Here is a 19,406-nt window from a genome sequence, read left to right as displayed (position 1 = left end):
ACTACAATTATGATTGTGTAGATGTGGCTGTCAGCATTTTTGGGATCACTCACTATGCGACCTAACATCTGGAAGTGATGAGTGCTCTCGAACTCTGCAGGCTTCACTGGGAATTGAATGTAGTTTTGAGTACACTTGCCCCCTCCCAGAAACTGGTCAACACCTTGCAAGGTTGGGCCCTGTGCAGCATTGACACTATCAACGTTATTCTATACCAGCCGCAAATGATGTTACCTACAAAGCTGAATTCAGCTCGTCTCAGCCATGTAAGTTAGCCTTTTCAGACGATAATAAACTTGTTTTCGATTCCTACCCAGAACTGTAAAAGAAATGCAGTGTTGTTAAGCAGCTGCAATATAGGTGCTGGTGGTCTGCGCTCAACTTAGAATCATAGGATTGTGGAGTTGGAAAAGGGGCCATAGGGTCAACTAGTTCAACCCCCTGCAATGCAGGAATCACAGGTAGCAATTGGTGTGTTGAAAGTTGTGCAGGCTTGTTCTATACCTGTGTTGTAGCATATTAAGTTTTCTTTCGATATTCAGAAGTTAGGATACAATTCCTCCCCCCCCCCACTTCTCTCCTTCCTTTCCCCCCTTATTCTTTTGGAGGAATTGCCACTGGCTACAGAAGAGTCATGAATGACTATCTGAAATTCCAAGCCTCAAATTTCCAGCAGCAAACGGGACAACACTGGAGCAAACCATTTAAGGACAGCATAATAAGACACAATATTTGTGAAAAAAGCATTTTAGATTACTTTTTCCCCATAAGCTTCTGCAGACAGGTTTTTTGGGTGTTTGTGCAGCTTCACACATCCCATGGAAATACAGCATTTCATGAGATGTTTAATCCTTAACTGTGTATTTAATGAGTTTCATACAATGAACACTTAATATTATTTTAGTTTTGTGTCAACACAAAGCACATTGGTTTGTTTTCACAAGATATAAAATCTTGCCGTCCTCCCATATCGGATCCTCCTGCAAGATAATTGACCACAATGCGAGTTACAGCCAGAATCCTAAAATCAACGTTGAGGGCAAATAATGAAAGGAAATGTCAAATATTTCACAATAGTGCTTTCATATAATAAGAATGCTCATAAAGGACCCAAGCCTGTTGAATTATTTGGAATTTGTCTGCTGACTTGAGTGGGGTTTTTTTTGTCAGCCTCAAGAGGAGAACTGAGTTATGTTGGTCCAGTTAGTCATCTTGGCTGTAATCCAAGACTCGAAAGATACAGTGCAAGTAGACCCAGACAGGCTTTTCATTCGACAGTCTTCTATGCCAACCACAAACCTCTTTTTAGCCCCCCCCCATGTTAACAGTCTGCTTGTCAGTTTAGTGGGGGAAGGTATTCTGGTTGTGTGAGGCTGAGGCCTTCCTGATATTGTTGGACTACAACTACCATCACCTGTGCCCATTGTCCATGCTGACTGGCAGGGGCGGAGAAAGGGGGTGTGGTGGGGGCGGATTGCCTTGGGTGTCCTTGCTGAGGGGGGTGACATTGGCGGCATTCCCCCTTCCCCCTTCGTTTTGACAGCTGGGAGAGGCTTGGGAGTAGCGGGCGCATGGTGCGCAGAATGTCCGCCATCGGTGGCTTGCTCTGCCTCTTAGGGTGTCTCTCTCTGCCCCGGCTGCAGGGTGTGTGCACCCAAACGGCTATCCCGCCCCTGGGAGGGCACCCTCCACCTCCCTCAGGAGCGCGCCCACCCTGGGCAGCACGGGCATATGCTCCGCTGCTGCTGACTGGGGCTGATGGAAGTTGGGAGTCCACAATATGGAGGGCGACAGATTAACCCCTCCCGACTCTAGAAAGATGCTTGGTATAGCGCTTGGTATTTGTGGCCAATTGGTGTACCCCAAATTCAAGGCTATCAATAGCATATCTACCATTACCAATTTACCAGAATATGAGTGACACCATTTGGCCATTGTATTTGCTGGGCATTTTCCTTTTTATTTTTATTTTATTAAGTTTCCCATTTTAACAATCCAATCCAATCACATTGAATGTTCCAAATTATACAAATACATATCAAATAGTCCAAATATTCTGCCTAAATTATAAATTTTTTGTTGGGACTTCCCATGCTTCAAGTTCGGGGGGGGGGGGCTCTGATCATCTCATATCTCTGCTGCCTTGAATAGTCTTTCCAATAGTTCCTTTAAAATTTGCTGGGCATTTTCCATTCCATTATATCAAGACTGAACAATATATGAGGCAGGCACTTCTGTGGTGCAATTCAACTGACTGAAGCTAATGCAGAGCTTATACCAGCAAATACTAGTTAGACCCTATCCTTCCTGGTCCACCACCGCTACCACGAATCTGGGGCAAAGTGAATTTTAGAAGGTTGTGATACTTGAGCTGCACATGCTCGGTGATGTTTTTCTTTTAGAGGCCTAGAGGGTGTTTTTCTCACTTTCTAGTGATTGCTGTGAATATCAGACCAAGCTGGAAAGAACTGAACCTTACCTTGATCAGCATGGCTCAGGTCAGAGAAATATTATTTGGTGACTAGATACATTCTGTCAAGTGTTTGTGGTTTGTTTGATTTTTAAGCATCAAGTTTCTTCTTCCATAGAAAATATACATTTTGTGGTATTCTGAACTCTGACCCCCCCCCCACTTATGGGTGTTTGTGGTTTAGGTGAGTAGGTTGAGCAGCATTCCTTGGCTTCTTAGTTTTCCCCCACCTGAAGATAAGCAGTCTTTAGTCCTTGTAGAACTTGAGATACAATGCAAAAAATGCAAACTTCATTACCTTAGTTTGATTTCTGAGAAACCAGCCTGCTCCCACCTTTCAGCATTTTCAGCCAGTCAATGAAGTCCTAGCAATGACTGACGTGTAAGGAAGCATATCTAGACAAAGAGAAGGCTAGAGTTGAAACACCCATTGCTGGAGCCTAAATCATCTGAAGTTGTATTTTGAGTTAATAGGGTATTTCCCATGCCTTATGATTGTGAGTTAGCCATGAGAAAATTGCATCTCATTTATTCAGAACTTTGATTATGTGCATGTTTTTGGTCGTCTGGCAACTATTCAGATTTGGCTTTTGGTTGTGAGACAAAAATGGAAGGGTCTCAAGCTGGTACAGGAAGAGAAACAAAATAACACAAATCATGCTCAATCAAAGGGTAGGTATTGATTTTGTAAATAAGGAGAGATTTGTCTGTATAACCACAATACATAGTTCCAAACTTCCCTCAAAACCACTGGTTGGGAGGCATTCATTTTGTCATACGCATTAATTCAGTCGGCACATTACAATGTTAAACTAAATGACATTATTACAAAGCTGTGCTAAGAAGTGTTGACAGGTCCATATGGTAATTTTACAATGTATAATGAACACAGACTCCTTTCTTGCAGAAATTTATAGTTCAAATCTATACCCAGGATATCCAGTTTTATTTCCAGAAACTTAAATTGACTTATTACGATGTAGTGAATGTATAAATTAGTTCCAGTAGTTAAACTGAAACATTTCCCTACAGACTCAATTAGATTCATTAATCTACGGTGTAGACCTGTAAACGGTCCATTGTTCTTTCTCCACTCCCCAAAATGTCAAAAACTATTTCCCAAAGTATAAAATATTTTTCTTCCAAAATTATTTTAAATGGAAATAATTGTTAAATATTTTTAAATCCCAGACCCACACATTTCTAATTGCATCACCCTTTTTTTCTTTTCCACTGGAAGAGGGGGAAAAACTGTAGCTAGCTCTTGCCTGATAATTTAGTGGGATGCTGGCTTGTTTCAGTGTTCCATTAAACTTCAGGTGTACCATCTTCTCTCTCTTTTTAAGGATCAATTTCCACGTGCACTGCAAGGAATAAATCAGCTGGAAAAGACTCCTGCTGTTTTCATAACCTGCGGCATATATATCGTTACAAACCTTGGCATGTGATTGGACAGAGGTAACAGGAAGGCAAAGGGACTAGCCAATCGCAAGACTGGGAAGAGTCTGAGTTTAGGGAAAGCTGGTTTGCACATTTTAGAGTTCTTTCCAAGAATGATGGGAGAATACAGGAGTGCAAACAATTTTTGCAAAATTAGGGAGCCAGAAGATTTATTAGGAGCAATATAGGTGAAAAATCCTGCTTCCAGACCTGTGTAGTAGAAAGTCAGATTCCGTTTTCTAGGGTACGAGTAGCTAGTGGGTGCCTGGATTTCTATATCCCTGTTATAAACTGTATCTCAAATTTATTTTCACTTTATCACAATCTTATTCCCTGATGTTTTCACGGAGTCTTCATTCTTCATTCACGTCTCCTAACTTTGTAGATTTCAGCAGGGGTGGGCAATCAGCACAGTGTAAGTGGATGAATGTGTTTAAAATTCCACATTTGGGCAATCCCTTTATACGGCCAACCAAAATGTCACAAAATCATATGCAAGCTTTTAAGCTTTCCAGAGCTCTTCAACAGGCTAGATGGCAAGCAAAAGGAAAAATAAAAAGGGTGGGGAGGAGAATACATATATTTGGCTGGTGGTGCGACCACCTCTGTCTGCATTTTGTAAGGGGCTTATGATGAAGTGAGGGAGCAAACATTCAAAAGGGTGTGTGTGTTTTAGATGCTGCTCAGATATCAGGTTGCCTAGAGGTGTCTTAAGAAGCAGCAACATACAATAATGACTCCCCTTTCTATGCAAAAACAAGAACCAGCCATTATTTTTAAAAAAAAACAACAACAACTAGCATGACCTTAAATTAATCGCTATCTTTGTGAATACAAGAGCAATTTGTTGTTTTCCTGTTGTCCAATTCCAGACTTGTGTGTATCACTTAAGAATGGCAGACAAGCCTGGGTAACAGCTGGTTTTTGTATTGATGTAGCTGGAGGGACAGTTGTTACATGTATGTATCTTTCTGCTTCAACAATACAGTGGTACCTCGGGTTACATATGCTTCAGGTTACATACGCTTCAGGTTACAGACTCCGCTTACCCAGAAATAGTACCTCAGGTTAAGAACTTTGCTTCAGGATGAGAACAGAAATCGGGCTCTGGCGGTGCGGCAGCAGCAGGAGGCCCCATTAGCTAAAGTGGTGCTTCAGGTTAAGAACAGTTTCAGGTTAAGTACGGACTTCCGGAACAAATTAAGTACTTAACCCGAGGTACCACTGTATGTCTCAGTGCAGCCCGATACCTGAATAGCACCTAATATAACCCCCTTGTTTTTATATAAAAAAGAACATTATTTTCAAAATTAATGAGTAGTACATACATCAGCTATGAATACAGCCCCATTTGAATGTTAGTTGCCTCCTCGTACAAAATTCTGACAGAGATAGCTTCACCCACCCATACCTTTTTATATTTGTTTACCATCTAGCAGATTAAGAGTTCTGGAGAAATCAAAAGCTTAACAAACAAATGTCCCAATGTGATTTTTATTGTGACCTGTCTGGCTTCAGTTCCAGCTTGCTCACCCTCATCCATCTGGGTACCACTTTCTTCTTCAGAAGTTAGGCATCCTTTGTGAGATGAGTAGATAGCAAAGAGGTGGAAGATACTGTAACCTGCATATTGGTGACACTTCAGTCCAAATCTTCAGAGGAATTATCCTAGAGGTTCCTGCAGCCAATATCAATCAGCTCTTAGTTTACCCATTACAATTTGCTCATAGAATCATAGAATCATAGAGTTGGAAGAGACCACAAGGGCCATCGAGTCCAACCCCCTGCCAAGCAGGAAACACCATCAGAGCACTCCTGACATATGGTTGTCAAGCCTCTGCTTAAAGACCTCCAAAGAAGGAGACATAGGAACATACACTTAATAATAATGATGATGATAATAATAATAATAATAATAATAATAATAATAATAATAAACAAATTATTTTCATTATTTATACCCAACCCATCTGGCTGGGTTGCCCAAGCCACTTTAGGATCTCTGAGAGATTTTGCACGTATCAAAAAGTACCAATTGAGCCAACTCTTAGAAATTTATTTGCCTTTAATAATTTGTAGCCTGGTTTTATTTGAATTTCTTGAAAGCAAATCTTACCAGGTTTAGTTCTCACCATGCCCAAGACTTATCCTATGCACACTTGGGAATAAACCCAATTGCACAGCAGCATTAATTGCTGCGTAGACAAGACTGGGCTACATGGCTCCCCTTAAAAATGTATGCAAAGATGTTTCTGCACTTATTTTTCAAATTCTTGGTTCTAATGCTCCCTGCAAAACAGTTCATATTTATCTCAAGTATTTTCCAGATTACTTGCCTTAGCAGTTTCTCCTGCAATCTCCCCATTGTAACTTTCAAGCAGACTCTGCAAATAAGAAGCCTCAGCATGTGAATATTGACTTTCTTTCTGTATCCACTAGGCAGATACAGGCATGAAGAACATACCGTGAGATGAGATGACTCAGAGTTTCAGACGCTGTATTAATGTTTTCCAGTTGCAAAAGACTAATGTACTGTGAACCCTCTCCATTGTTATTTTAATCCACATTACAGATATCTATTCATCTAAATATTTAAGACTGTGATCCTATAAACAGTTAGTAAGCCCTGTTGAACTTAATACACCTTTTTTATAGTAGATATGTATAGGACTGTGTTGGTGTAAGTGTACTTCTTAAAGTTGGAGTAATAGGACAGGCCACTAAACCAACCTTCCACAACCTGGTTCCCTCTGACTTGGTGGCTTCCATAGGTGCCCTCTCATGCCAAAGATTGTGGGTGCCCACAATGTAACGCAGAAGTGTGACGTCACACGCACATGCCCTCCTTCGTGTGCCGCCTCCTCAAGAGGTCCGGAGGGTGGCAACACAATAACGGGCCTTCTCTGCAGTGGCTCCCCGTCTGTGGAATGCTCTCTCCAGGAAAGTTCACCTGGCACCTTCATTATACACTTTTAGGTGCCAGGCAAAAATGTTCCTTTTTAACCAGGCCTTTGGTTGATCTGATTTACATCCTATGCCCTTTAAAAAAAAAATTGGGGTTTTTTTTGGGTGGGGCAGGCTATTGGGTGGTTTTTATTTTTATTATGTATTTTGTGGTTTTATATCTTGATTTTATTCTGTGAACCGCCCTGAGACCCCTGGGTATAGAGTGGTATATAAATTTAATAAAGAAGAAAGAGGAGGAGGAGGAGTGCTTTTTTGCTTTAAAAATGTTTAGAGGTCCTCTCATTTTGACTCAGGAAAACCACCATTTTATAGTTCAAATCAGGGGAAATAAATACAGTCAATGGACAAAAGTACACAGATTCACAAAATGTTTAGGGGTATGCATACCCCTGCGTACACCCCCCCCCAAAACAAAGCACTGATAATAATACACGTGGTGTGTATGACGTCACACACACCAGACGGCAGTGGTGGCAACACTTCTTCCTTCCTCCCCCTCACAGATCGGGAGGCGGCGATGAGGCAGAGGCGGACAAGGCGGCTGGTGGCAGTGGCTCTTTCTCTTCTGCCCTCACGGACCAGGAGGTGGCGGTGGTGGAGGAGCAAGCAGAGACAGACATGGCAGCTCCTTTTTCACATGAAGAGATGGAGACAGCAGGGAAGGGCAGCCCCCACAAATATATTATTGTGGGTGCTGAGGCACTCACGCCCCCCTGGAATTGGCACCAGGGATTAAAAGGTAGCCCCACGTAGAGCATGCTGTTGTGATGGCTGTGTGCCAAAATGGGTGTGTGCCATTGTGGTCAAATCAGACATCTCAAGGAATGGGCACAGCTGGTGCGCTAGATTTAGGTGTGCGAATGTACTCCTGGCCACCACCTCAGGGCTGAGTCCAGGAGCAAGCCCAATAGAAAAGGAACAATGGTATTTCCGGGTTGAATAGATATGAAGGAGATAAAGAGAACAAAGTTATAAGTTCAGAAATCTATGGCCAACCAGAGATTGTTCATTAATGTCAAGATTCAAGACTCAGACTTCAGAGTCCCAATGTGTAGAAGATGCGTAATTACTGGGTGATCAGAAAGCACCTCTGCACCTCTCTTTTATGTTTCACATATAGAAATGCACAGCCCAGGGCAGGCTTGCTTGAACCTCTTAACTCCTCCATTTTTAAATATAAGATGCTCAGTATTTTACATTGTGGCATCCCTGGGCAGAAGCTTCAACCAGGTTCGAGTATGTAAGATTCCACACCTGGAGTTTTTGTTATCTGCATAAATGGGGACATGTATCAAAGGAAGAAATTCATTTTCACTTTGAGCTTAGCTGGGATTTGAATCCTACTCATTTTCTATGTATTGCTGTACATCTTGTTTCTTCTCTTACCAAAGCTCTCGTCCTGAATATAAACTACTGCTAAGCAATCACACTCTGATTCGTTTCATTAACCCACAATTTATGAAATTTGAGATACAGAATTTATGTTGCTATTTTTCAGGATATTGTGCTTTGTAGTTGTCACCTGGGGAATTTCCGGCGCTTTTTCTGCCCTTTTGCCATTTTCTGACAACTTTCTTTGCTTAGCAGTTAAAGCTGCATTGAACAATAAAGATCTTAAAGATCTGAATAAGCAGGCATAGGATTGTAGGGCAGGGGCCACATACACTGGTGATTTTACAATAGGGGTAGTAATAATTGATCAGCAATGAAACAGCAGCAACAACATCATCTGCTCTTACCAGCTTGTTCTGCCTTTTTGACTGGTGCAGTCAACACTTTATGGGGACTGCTTTGGTGCTGACACAGTCATTGCTACACCACATTTAACAAGGTACAGTGGTACCTCAGGTTACAGACGCTTCAGGTTACAGACGCTCCGCTAACCCAGAAATAGTACCTCAGGTTAGGAACTTTGTTTCAGGATGAGAACAGAAATTGCGTGGCGGCGGGGCAGCAGCAGCAGGAAGCCCCATTAGCTAAAGTGGTACCTCAGGTTAAGAACAGTTTCAGGTTAAGAACAGACCTGCGGATCGAATTATTATCATAAATAATATTTATGATAAGTTTTAAAGGTTACAAAAAGTTTTAAAGGTTTTAAAGGTTACAAAAAGAAAAAAGTTAGGCAAAAACTAGATAACACATCACAATAAGAAAGAAAAGAAAGAAATAAAAAACAGAAAAAACAGAAAACAGAGAAATAGGAACAATTAAAAAAACACAACAAACCTTCCCATAACTTATCTTTCATTTGCTTGTTTCCTTGACAACCTCACCCCTCCCTTTTTTGTATTCTAGTTCGGTTAGCTATTTCAGCAAATCCTTTCCATCTTTCCCAGTTTTTATTATAATTTATCTTAATAAAGTGTAACTTTACCTTCCCTCCTTTCATCCATTAACAGTCTATTTTTACTTAGTCCTTTATAACATTTCTGCTAAAGCCACATAACTTCATTCCAGCCTCCTTCTAACATTCCTTAATTTTACAATGTTTCTGTAAATAAGCTTTAAATTTCTTCCAATCTTCTTCCACCAACTCTTCTCCCTGGTCTCGGATTCTGCCAGTCATTTCCGCCAATTCCATGTAGTCCATCACCTTCATCTGCCATTCTGGAACGAATTAAGTTCTTAACCCGAGTTACCACTGTACAAATATTATCGCCTATGCCCTTCTTCCAGATATATAACCATTCCATCAATGCACAAGAAGCAGAAATACCTCAGAGTTGCACTCCATACTAACATTATCTAGTACACCAACAGCAAGCAAATGGAGAGCAATGGTATCAATAGCAATTACAGTACAGTGGTACAGTACCTCAGGTTAAGTACGTAATTCGTTCCAGAGGTCTGTACTTAACCTGAAACTGTTCTTAACCTGAAGCACCACATTAGCTAATGGGGCCTCCCCTTGCTGCCGCACCGCTGGAGCATGATTTCTGTTCTCATCCTGAAGCAAAGTTCTTAACCTGAAGCACTATTTCTGGGTTAGCGGAGTCTGTAACCTGAAGCGTATGTAACCTGAAGCATATGTAACCTGAGATACCACTGTAATTGTAATTCCAGTGGTAATACAACTGAAGAGGAAAATTACATGAAGAAACTGACATACTAAAAGCATTGGTTTGAAGGAACATCACACAGCAACTTTGCTGAAGCTAAGCGGGTCTGGATCTGGTCAGTTCCTCGATGAGAGATCACCAGGGAATCCCAGAGACACTGTCTTGCCATCATGGAAGAATGATGCACGATACAAAAGTCAAGTGTGTATACAAAGATCTTAGAAGAGTCTTGAACAGAATAAGAAAATTAGAAAGCCCAAGTGGTTCAATGAACTGCCCCAAAATGCATTCTGACTGGTTGATGTGTGTCCTGTCCTGTCACCAGCTTTCATAATGGATGCCTAGCTATTCCTTTGGGTGTGTGGTTGTTGCAGATCCTCACACTCAATCACCACCAGCGGGTGGCCAGAATGCACAAGGCCAAGTGACTGTTGGGGAAATTTCCCTGGCCACCTAGGTAGCTGGCTGGAGTTCCCACCAGTCCCTGCCTTTTAAATTGCCCAATGAGAGTCCTGCTCTGGAGGGTGCGCCTCACTGTCTGAAAGGCCATTGGCTGCCCAGCTGCCCCGGCAGCTTTGTCAGAACCACATAGAAAGCACATCAGGTCACATGAGGCACAATAAATGGAGTTGCCCTTGAGATCTTTAAGACTTGTCAAAGGATTGGGGGAGGGCAGGACAAAGAATGATATGTTCACTTCAAACATATACCAAAATTAAGGGGATATTTGACCCATGTAGGATGCTAGCTTTCATCAGAATGACAGGTTTACTTCTTTGTATCTGATAGAAGGAATTCGTCTCATCTCCTCGTGCATCCCCTGCCCTCTCCAAAACTACAGTGGTACCTCTGGTTACGAACTTAATTCGTTCCGGAGGTCCGTTTTTAACCTGAAACTGTTCTTAACCTGAGGTACCACTTTAGCTAATGGGGCCTCCAGCTGCTGCTGCATGATTTCTGTTCTCATCCTGAGGGAAAGTTCTTAACCCAAGGTACTACTTCTGGGTTAGCGGAGTCTGTAACCTGAAGCATATGTAACCTGAGGTGTTTGTAACCCGAGGTAAATACAACCTTCACCAATCACGTGACCTCCAGATATTTGGGGCCACAAATCTCCTCAACTGCAGCCAGCATGTGCTGGCTGGGCTGATGGCAGTTGTAGTCCAAAAACATCTGGAGGGGTCAGGTTGGGGAAGACCAATTTAATAGTTAGCAGTTGGTTTAGGTGTATTATGACTGAAGTTTCATAAAGGACCCCTTCACAAGTACTCTTTCTGAATTATTTCTTGAAACCAGAGATTTGGAGACTCTGGTGTGAAAGGAAAAAGTGTTACGGATGTCACCTTTTAAGTTAGCCAGTGGATTAAATGATTCTAATATCTGGCATAATGACATTCTGTATGGTCTAGATCACATTTGCGATAGTACATCTGACACCGTTGTAAACCCTGGAAGAATAAGGCTAAAAGAATAGCTTGCTTCCCCACCCCTTTAGCTTTAAACACATTACAGTTGTGAGTGTAAATCACTTGTCAGTCTATGGCAAATGTAACAGTGTTATAATCTGAGTTAGGGGGAAAGGAAATAAAGTATAGATAATCTTTTTGGCCATATTCCTGGCACCATCATACATTGGAGACTGACAGGTCCTTCACTTGAGTGACAGGTGTCCTTTGAAATGCCTGTGAATCAGTATCTGTACAGACTGTTGAAATGCATATTTCCATCCTTATCGTAAAGGAATGGATGGGCAAGATAGGTGCTGTTAACATTGCAAATAGCTCCAGAATTATTCATTGTCAGCTCCAGGCAAAGAATAGGGGGAAAGTTTTATTATTCACCACGCACAATAGCAGGATGCTTAATGATTCTCAGTTACCCTGGCAGAATTGTCTGTCGACTTCAGGCACTAGCAATGGGTGACACAGGTCTGGCCAAGTGTTAGAGCAAGATCATACGTTCTGGTCCCATTTTAATTTCTAATACATTAATCTTTCCCTCACAGATGCACAATGAATATTCCACAGTCTCTTGTTTGTCAGAAGCTGTCTGGCTTTCATCTATTCAGGTGGTTTCATTGACTGTGAAAGCTTGCTTAAAAGGCCTGATCAGTCAATGACAACTGTCTCACAATAGCAGTACGTAATGCTTCCTTTTTTTCTTTTCAGGCATCTGATAGACAACTTTGACACCTGATCTCTGGGGACCTCAGAGAGTCACTCAGAGTTCTTAAGAGACTTCCCTTACTTTATCATTCCAGAAAGAATTGTCACAGGTGAATGTATCGCACTTTCGCAGGAGCTGAACTCGACACCCTCCTCCCAAATCTATTTCATTTGTGCCGGTAGGTCCCCCCCCCCCAACCCCGGAATTAAAATGGATTAAGTTGGCTTAATGCTGTTTTACAAGCAAGCTGCAAGCGCCACACTATTCATTTTTAATTTTAGTCCTTTGTCTTAGCCTGTTAATTGCAATTGTTTTAAGTCCATTATCCCAAGGTGCACATTGTTGCTAGATGGATCCAAATGCTTGTAAGCTTTGTCCTTACTTTTGCAAATACTGACCCTTGAATTGTTAACTTAGTCGATGTCAGTGCATAACACCAGACTTGGGTGATTCATGCTTTAATTTTTTATATATTTTTAAAAAAATCTTCTTGTGCCTAATTAAGTAATAATCAGGGAGCAGGGAGTGTAGCAGAATTAATGTGCCCCTAAGATTTTTTTTTTGTTTTTTTTAAGAGAAGAAATGTCATGCTGATGCCGGTGAAACACATTAGTGTTTCAGCTTATACTGGGCTAGGAATTCTTTAGCTGCACTGTAAAGTACAGCTATTTTAAAAAGTTTACAGAAACCAGATTCAGCACCTCCTTCCTGGGAACCCCTTCCCCCCTTTGCTGTCTGTACTTGAGTTACAAACCAGACTGCCATATCTGAGGAGAGCACAAAACAACAGGAGCCCATGGGGAGAGGCAGAAACTGACAAATTGCCTTTTGTTTGACTAGGGATGCTCCCTTCACATTTCTTTCACTGAAATCTGCAGTGGAACCACCTGCGGCAAATTGCAGAGTGCTCAGCGTTCATCAGGCTCTGGATGTGATCTGCATCCCATCTGCTTATGAGTGTATTACAACTGGTCTGGGAATTTAATTCTAGGTTCAAGGGTGTACTTTTCATTGGGACCACAGCCTATACACATAGGGGACTTAACTCTTCCCTCCCTAGGTGTGATCCCATATAAGCCACTTGCTGTATTGCGATTAGCAATTGCAGAGAAACTTCATAGTGGTAGCAATGCGAGATTATTTTTTTCTTTCATTGACCATTACCGGGAGAGGATATTTCCATCAGAGTCACAGCTTGGTAGGGAAGAGTTAAACTGCTTTCCCATTGGAAGTTCCTACATAGACCTAGGATTATTATTTTTAAAAACGCCAACTCGGCTGCCAGCCATTCAATTTACATAATACAGTTCATGGGATTCTGGGAAACTTAAATGGCTCTGGGGGTGGGGGGAACACCCCATAGCTTATACAGTATTTTTAACTCAGCAGTTGAGTTGAACTTTCCTTCCCCAAAAGCAACTCTATTGAGAAGCAAAGTTTTCATATTGGCATGCAAATGAGTTTTCTGGTTTAATTTCATTTAGAATTTGTATGTACCACACATTAGTACTAGTCAGAGGGTGTGAACAAGGACTGGAGTTGTTCCCTGTATAAAACGTTGTTTGCTTCAAGCCCCCTTTTGGGTAGCTCTCCCTTCCAGTCCACCTCTTCATTTGGCTTGACTTCCCTTTCCCCTTCATCCTTGCCTTTTTGCTTCTTGAAATTGCCCAGAAGCAGAAGCTCTAAAATACAAAGGTGTTCTCCTGGCATTTCCGGCCTGACTGGAAGCAGGAAGTCCTGTGTCTCAAGAAAGGAAATCAATTCTTGTGAGATTGCCAGCTCAGTTCTGCAGACCCAAGAGGATTGGATCGTTCTAATAAGGGCCTGATAATCCTTTTGCTGAAAGAGGCTGTGAACCTTTCACTAATTAGTGTAGCTATTAATACAGTATCATGTCACAAAGCTATAGAACTGAAACTCTGGGACTGTGATTGGATGATATATGTACGTAATAGAATTGTGCTAAATTCCCCAAAGAGTCCTATTCTAGACTTTAGTGGTGGGTGGGTGGATTGCCTTCTAAGCCAAGAGAACTATGCAACCATCCACATTCTGGTTTTTGTCTTAAGCGTCAAAGTCTACATCTTTATCAAAAGGTTATTGTAAGTCAACAGTGGTGTAACTGCATCCCTCCAGAAGATCTTGGACTCAAATTCCAGTCTCCCCAGCCAGCCTGGGAGTTTTATCAGCCAACCCTGTTTTAAGTTGGTGAGATGATAGACAAAATGGTTCTGGGAGTTCCACGTGTTGTGGTGTTTGTCCACACTCATGAGCCAACCACATCTGAGATCAGAGGACACATTTTACTCTAGGCCATATTGGTGTTGCCTTCTCCTTTCATTTAGGTCTGGTTCAATTCCCCTCCCTCCCCAATCCATCCAGTGCAATTTCCTCTACAGGCACAGAATGGATGTGATGCTATCTCCTCTCTGCTTATTGTACATAGTGACGAAAATTGTGGAGGCTGACCTGCAGATGACCCATATTTAGGTTGTCCTTTCTTATATTATGGGAGCTAGACAATGGATTTTACTTCCTTATAATACTATGAGGATAGCACCAACCACAGTTATGGAAGCACGTTTGTGAGTGAAAGCATAATAAATATAGGTTCGGATGAACCCTTTTACACAACATGTTTAGCCAACACCTTGAATGGGTAACAGAGCAATCCATCTGTCCTGCATGCCACCCTGCCACCAAGCCCATCTACACACTTCCCCTGGCAGGCAGTCATAGGGCATTCTGCAGTATATTCAGCAATCTGCTCAGGGATGAAAGTGGGAGGGAATCTAAATGGCTTCACCGAATCCTATGAAGATCCTCCTAGACATGGCTGCTTGGACAGGAGGGAATGGATTGTGGATGCACATATTTAACTGTTGACTTCATTCCAGTCCAACCAATCCTTGAGTCTGTTCTAAAAGGGTTGGACATAGAGTATTTGGGATATGATAGGGCAGCCATTACTTTTTGAAATATGGCAACCCTAGGATATGATCAACCAATCATTGGTGCGTGGTGGTTTTTCCTCCCTTGTGACTTCTTCCCTTGGTACTCTGCCTTTGTATCGCATGGTTTGTCTGTCCAAATCTGTGCCTGGATGAGAACAGTATAGAGAAAATCCACTGGAAATGGCAACCAGGCCCCATAAACTCACTCTCAGTTACAATGACTTTGCCCATTAAATTTTGCCATGTGACAGCAGAGCCATATTTAATACATGGTGGTTTATTGTTCTATTCAGTTGTGAGCTGGTATACCATAGTGTCTAAGAGTCTGTGCTACAAATCAGGATGTCTCCCCCTCTTTTATACCTCCTTTTGCTATGAATTATCTCTCAGGATCCACCACCCCTCCCATGGCCCTCTGCCCTGCAATATAGAGATAACAATACCTACTTTACAGGGTTGTTAGGAGGATCACAACAACGCATTATGATCTAGTTCTCACAACATGGTAAGCCAGACTAAGGCTGACTAAGACGTTTGTTGTTAGTCTCAGGGCTTTCAACAATGCATTCCTCAAATTCTTGAGCACCCCTTTCTATATGCTGGGTCTTTTGTTTTGCCAAAGTTTGTGTTCCTTTTAATTTTCCTCCTTTGCACAATACTTTTGCATTTTGAAGGAAGCCTTCTTGCCTCTCGTAGCTGCTATGACTCTGATACACAAGCATCAAGTTGTACTGAGAAGTGGTTTAGCAGGTATGGTAGGGGATAGGAAGATTTGCAAAGGAGAAGGCCATTGACAATACCATGGTCTTAAGAATGAGCATGGAGAAAAGAAAGACCTTTGCATACCACTGCATGCTGCCCCAATCTACATGTCGTACAAGATTCCAGGGTTTGGGAATAAGGCACAGTGGGGGACTGTAGTGGCTTTATTATATATGGCTTATTTACCCACATCTACAACCTGAGTCTATGATGGAGAGGTTCACAGCATTAGCACACCAAGAGGGTCTTGCTTCTCCCATAGCCCACAGCCTTAGATTCAAGCAGAAATCAGCCATGGCTCTCTCTGTGCCCTTTCCATCGCGCAACCTTTTTTTCCTCTAGGTCCCATCACATCATATAACTCTAAGCTCTGGCTTTTGTCCTTCTAACTATCTAAGAGCTGGAGGAGAGGCCCAGCCCATTTGCTGTCTGGCACAGAGCCCCTCTCCTTACTTCCTTAATGACCCATCACTTTTCCTTTGTTTTCATAATGGTTCATCACTGCAAGATTATCTCACCAGGAAGCTAGCCTGGCTTATATTTTAACACTTGCTGAATCCAGGGCTTCAGTGTCTAGCATCCAGTTTAACACCCCAAGCCTTGATTAAGTTCTAACACTAACTGGATCCAGTAAATATAGGTATCTGACACCCCCAATTGCATAACAATACGTTATGCAATGCTTGCTCCCACTGAACTCAGAGGGACTTACTTCCAAGTAAACAAACATAGGATTGGGCTGCATATGCATTTAAAACCATACATGGAAAAGGTGTCCATAATTTTTCAAAGGGTATAATTCTTCCATATTTAGGGCAGGGAAAATATTTTAATAATCCTTATCTGCTTATTTTCCCTATGGAATGTAGTTATGATTGACTAGGTGAGGGAAAAAGGCTTTGTTGAACATTGCACTAAAGTTAGCCTCTATACTCCATAAAAGCTCATTATGCAAAGATTATGAACATATAACAATGTGTTTTAAGTGGGTGGCAATGATCCATAAAATTGGTATGGCTAATTAACAGATCAAATCTTTATGAGGACTGGATCACTTTCCATACCCGTTGGTAGTTTAATTCCGGAAGTATTTTACTATCCACACATGTTTAGCAGAATTAAAATAACAGTATAAATGTTCAGTGGGATTAAAACAACACTGAAATGAAACCAAACAAAACGGGTTGGTTTTTGCTAATAGATGAGCAGAGAATCCCAGTGTTGATATAACATTACACAAAATCTAGAGCAAACACAGCCTGAATCCCAGTCTCATTTCACATGTAATTAACCTTTCTCAATCAAGCTAAGCATCCCTCACACCACCACCACCACAACAACCTCCTCCTCCTCTTCCATAGCTCAGTACCTGCTTCCCTACTTTTATGGAGATAAAAGACAAGCCTCCATTCACAAGAGTAGTTCTGTATCCAATGCTTATCATCTGTGTCTGGGTTACTACTACTTTCTCTGATGTTATTTAATTACGTCGTGTCCCATTGTATCTCAATAATTATATTCACTAATTCATCATTCACATATACTTCCTCTTCTCTTGATCACAGGCTTTGGGCTTTAAATGTTTTGCCATTGCACACATCCATCCATATACATTAGATACTGTTAACCAAAAAAGTGTGCCCACGTAAGCGTCAGCTTTAGAAAGGTTCCTAAAGTAGCTGGGTTGTGGAATTGTGCCATGTATTGTTAGGGTTATCCAGATGATCAGGTGAAACAATTCCTCTACTATGACATATTTTTTTCCTTTCCTGGAAAGGCCTGCAAGGCTAAATGCAAAGACTCCAGTGGAATAACCATCAGAGAGGGTAGAATAATGGGATCACTGTCCTGTATTGCCCCTATTCCTGTTTCTTAAAAAGGCCAGATAAAGCACAGTATCCTACTTGCCTTGCATAGGGAAGGCTGGCATGGGAGTTGAGCTTGACCCATAGCAAGGCTGCTTAGAGAAACCCTGCATTGGTTTCACTTCAGCACCTGCCCAACTCAAGGAAAAAGCTGAAGACAGACAGCAAGTGAGGGTCATCGTGTTGTTGCAGGCACTATTCAATTGAGTTGCATCCAACAAAGTTATACCCACTGTCCTAGGTTAGTCATGGTCCTAAGTTCTACGTTAGGCATGCCTATTCTTTTCAACAAATCTAGACTGAGTAGGACTAACGTTGGATCCAGTCTATAGATGCCTAAGAAATCCATACAACTACATTCAAGGCAACATTCTAAACTGCAACACTATGGGGTGTTGTGTGCCAAGAAGATGTTGTGTTCATAATCAGAACTGATGCCTTAATGGAAGACCTCTGGATCCCATGTAACGGGTGAGTTGATCAGCCCTTCTAAAAGACCTGCCCTTAAACAGATGCTATGAAAGAAGGAGGCAGCTGGGAGAATTCCCAAAAGCCACTTCACCAAAGATCCTTCCTAGCCCTAATATTTATTTATTTAATTTGTATACCATCCTTCAGCTAAAGATCTCGTGGCAGTTCACAACTTGATCTATGATAGATCTGTTCATTTGTTTATGTCCCACCTTTCCTCCAAGGCTCTCAAAGTGGGGTACAAACTTCTCCTCCCCCTCATTTTATCCTCACAGGGCAGGGCAGGCTGAGAATGAGTGACTGGTCCAAGGTAATCCAGTGAGCTTTGTGGCTGAATGAGGATTTGAACCCTGGTCTCGCAGGTCCCAGTCCAGCATTCTAGCCACTATACCACACTGGCTCTTTCCCTTTCCTCTCTTGCCAAATTGTTTGCCGGGAGTAGAGCAGAGCAGGCCTTGCCTGGTGATGGAGTAGAAAGAGTTGGGTGTGGCTGGGCAAGGGGAGCTGACTAATATTCTGGATGCAAAGGCTAAGAGATGTAGCCAAATGCAACATCATGAGCATTGTCTTCTCCAAGCTTTTAGACAAGCTTTTCAAGATGTTGATCGCTTGCAATGAGTTGGGGCATTTTTATCAAAGGGTTGGTGTAACACTAATAAAGGTAAAGGTAAAGGTACCCCTGCCCGTACGGGCCAGTCTTGACAGACTCTGGGGTTGTGCGCCCATCTCACTCAAGAGGCCAGGGGCCAGCGCTGTCCGGAGACACTTCCGGGTCACGTGGCCAGCGTGACATCGCTGCTCTGGCGAGCCAGAGCTGCACACGGAAACGCCGTTTACCTTCCCGCTGGTAAGCGGTCCCTATTTATCTACTTGCACCCGGAGGTGCTTTCGAACTGCTAGGTTGGCAGGCGCTGGGACCGAGCAGCAGGAGCGCACCCTGCCGCAGGGATTCGAACCGCCGACCTTTCGATCGGCAAGTCCTAGGCGCTGAGGCTTTAACCCACGGCGCCACCTGCGTCCCTACACTAATAATAATAATAACACTAATAATTTCCCCCAAAGTAAGACCAACAGAGTTCAGCAGGTCTTAAAAGGTAAAGGGTAAAGGGACCCCTGACCATTAGGTCCAGTCGTGACCGACTCTGGGGTTGCGGTGCTCATCTTGCTTTATTGGCCAAGGGAGCCGGCGTACAGCTTCCGGGTCATGTGGCCAGCATGACTAAGCAGCTTCTGGTGAACCAGAGCAGCGCAT

General features: G+C 42.4%; 2 long non-coding RNA genes across 3 annotated transcripts in view; one reads left to right on the top strand and one right to left on the bottom strand.

Annotated features, from left to right (window-relative positions):
- The window catches only part of LOC309348794, a 42,621-nt gene extending 23,450 nt beyond the window's left edge, over positions 1–19,171 (top strand). The window contains exons 1-3 of one of the 2 annotated variants that reach the window (XR_014159553.1): positions 6,445–6,525; positions 12,105–12,280; positions 17,925–19,171. This is a non-coding gene — a long non-coding RNA (uncharacterized lncRNA). Of the gene's footprint in view, positions 1–6,444; positions 6,526–12,104; positions 12,281–17,924 lie in introns of those variants that run through there. The other variant, XR_014159552.1, reaches the window with a different exon arrangement.
- Positions 858–3,906, bottom strand: LOC309348909. The gene is made up of 3 exons (XR_014159584.1): positions 3,739–3,906; positions 2,805–2,866; positions 858–1,021 (listed from the first exon to the last, which is right to left on the bottom strand). It is a non-coding gene; the product is annotated as an uncharacterized lncRNA (long non-coding RNA).
- Positions 19,172–19,406: the final 235 nt, after the last annotated feature.

The sequence above is a fragment of the Podarcis erhardii genome, assembly GCF_964252035.2.
Source record: "Podarcis erhardii genome assembly, chromosome: 1".
Lineage (NCBI taxonomy): Eukaryota > Metazoa > Chordata > Lepidosauria > Squamata > Lacertidae > Podarcis > Podarcis erhardii.
Note: the sequence above shows the minus strand (reverse complement) of the source record. Positions and strands in the feature narration are given on the sequence as shown.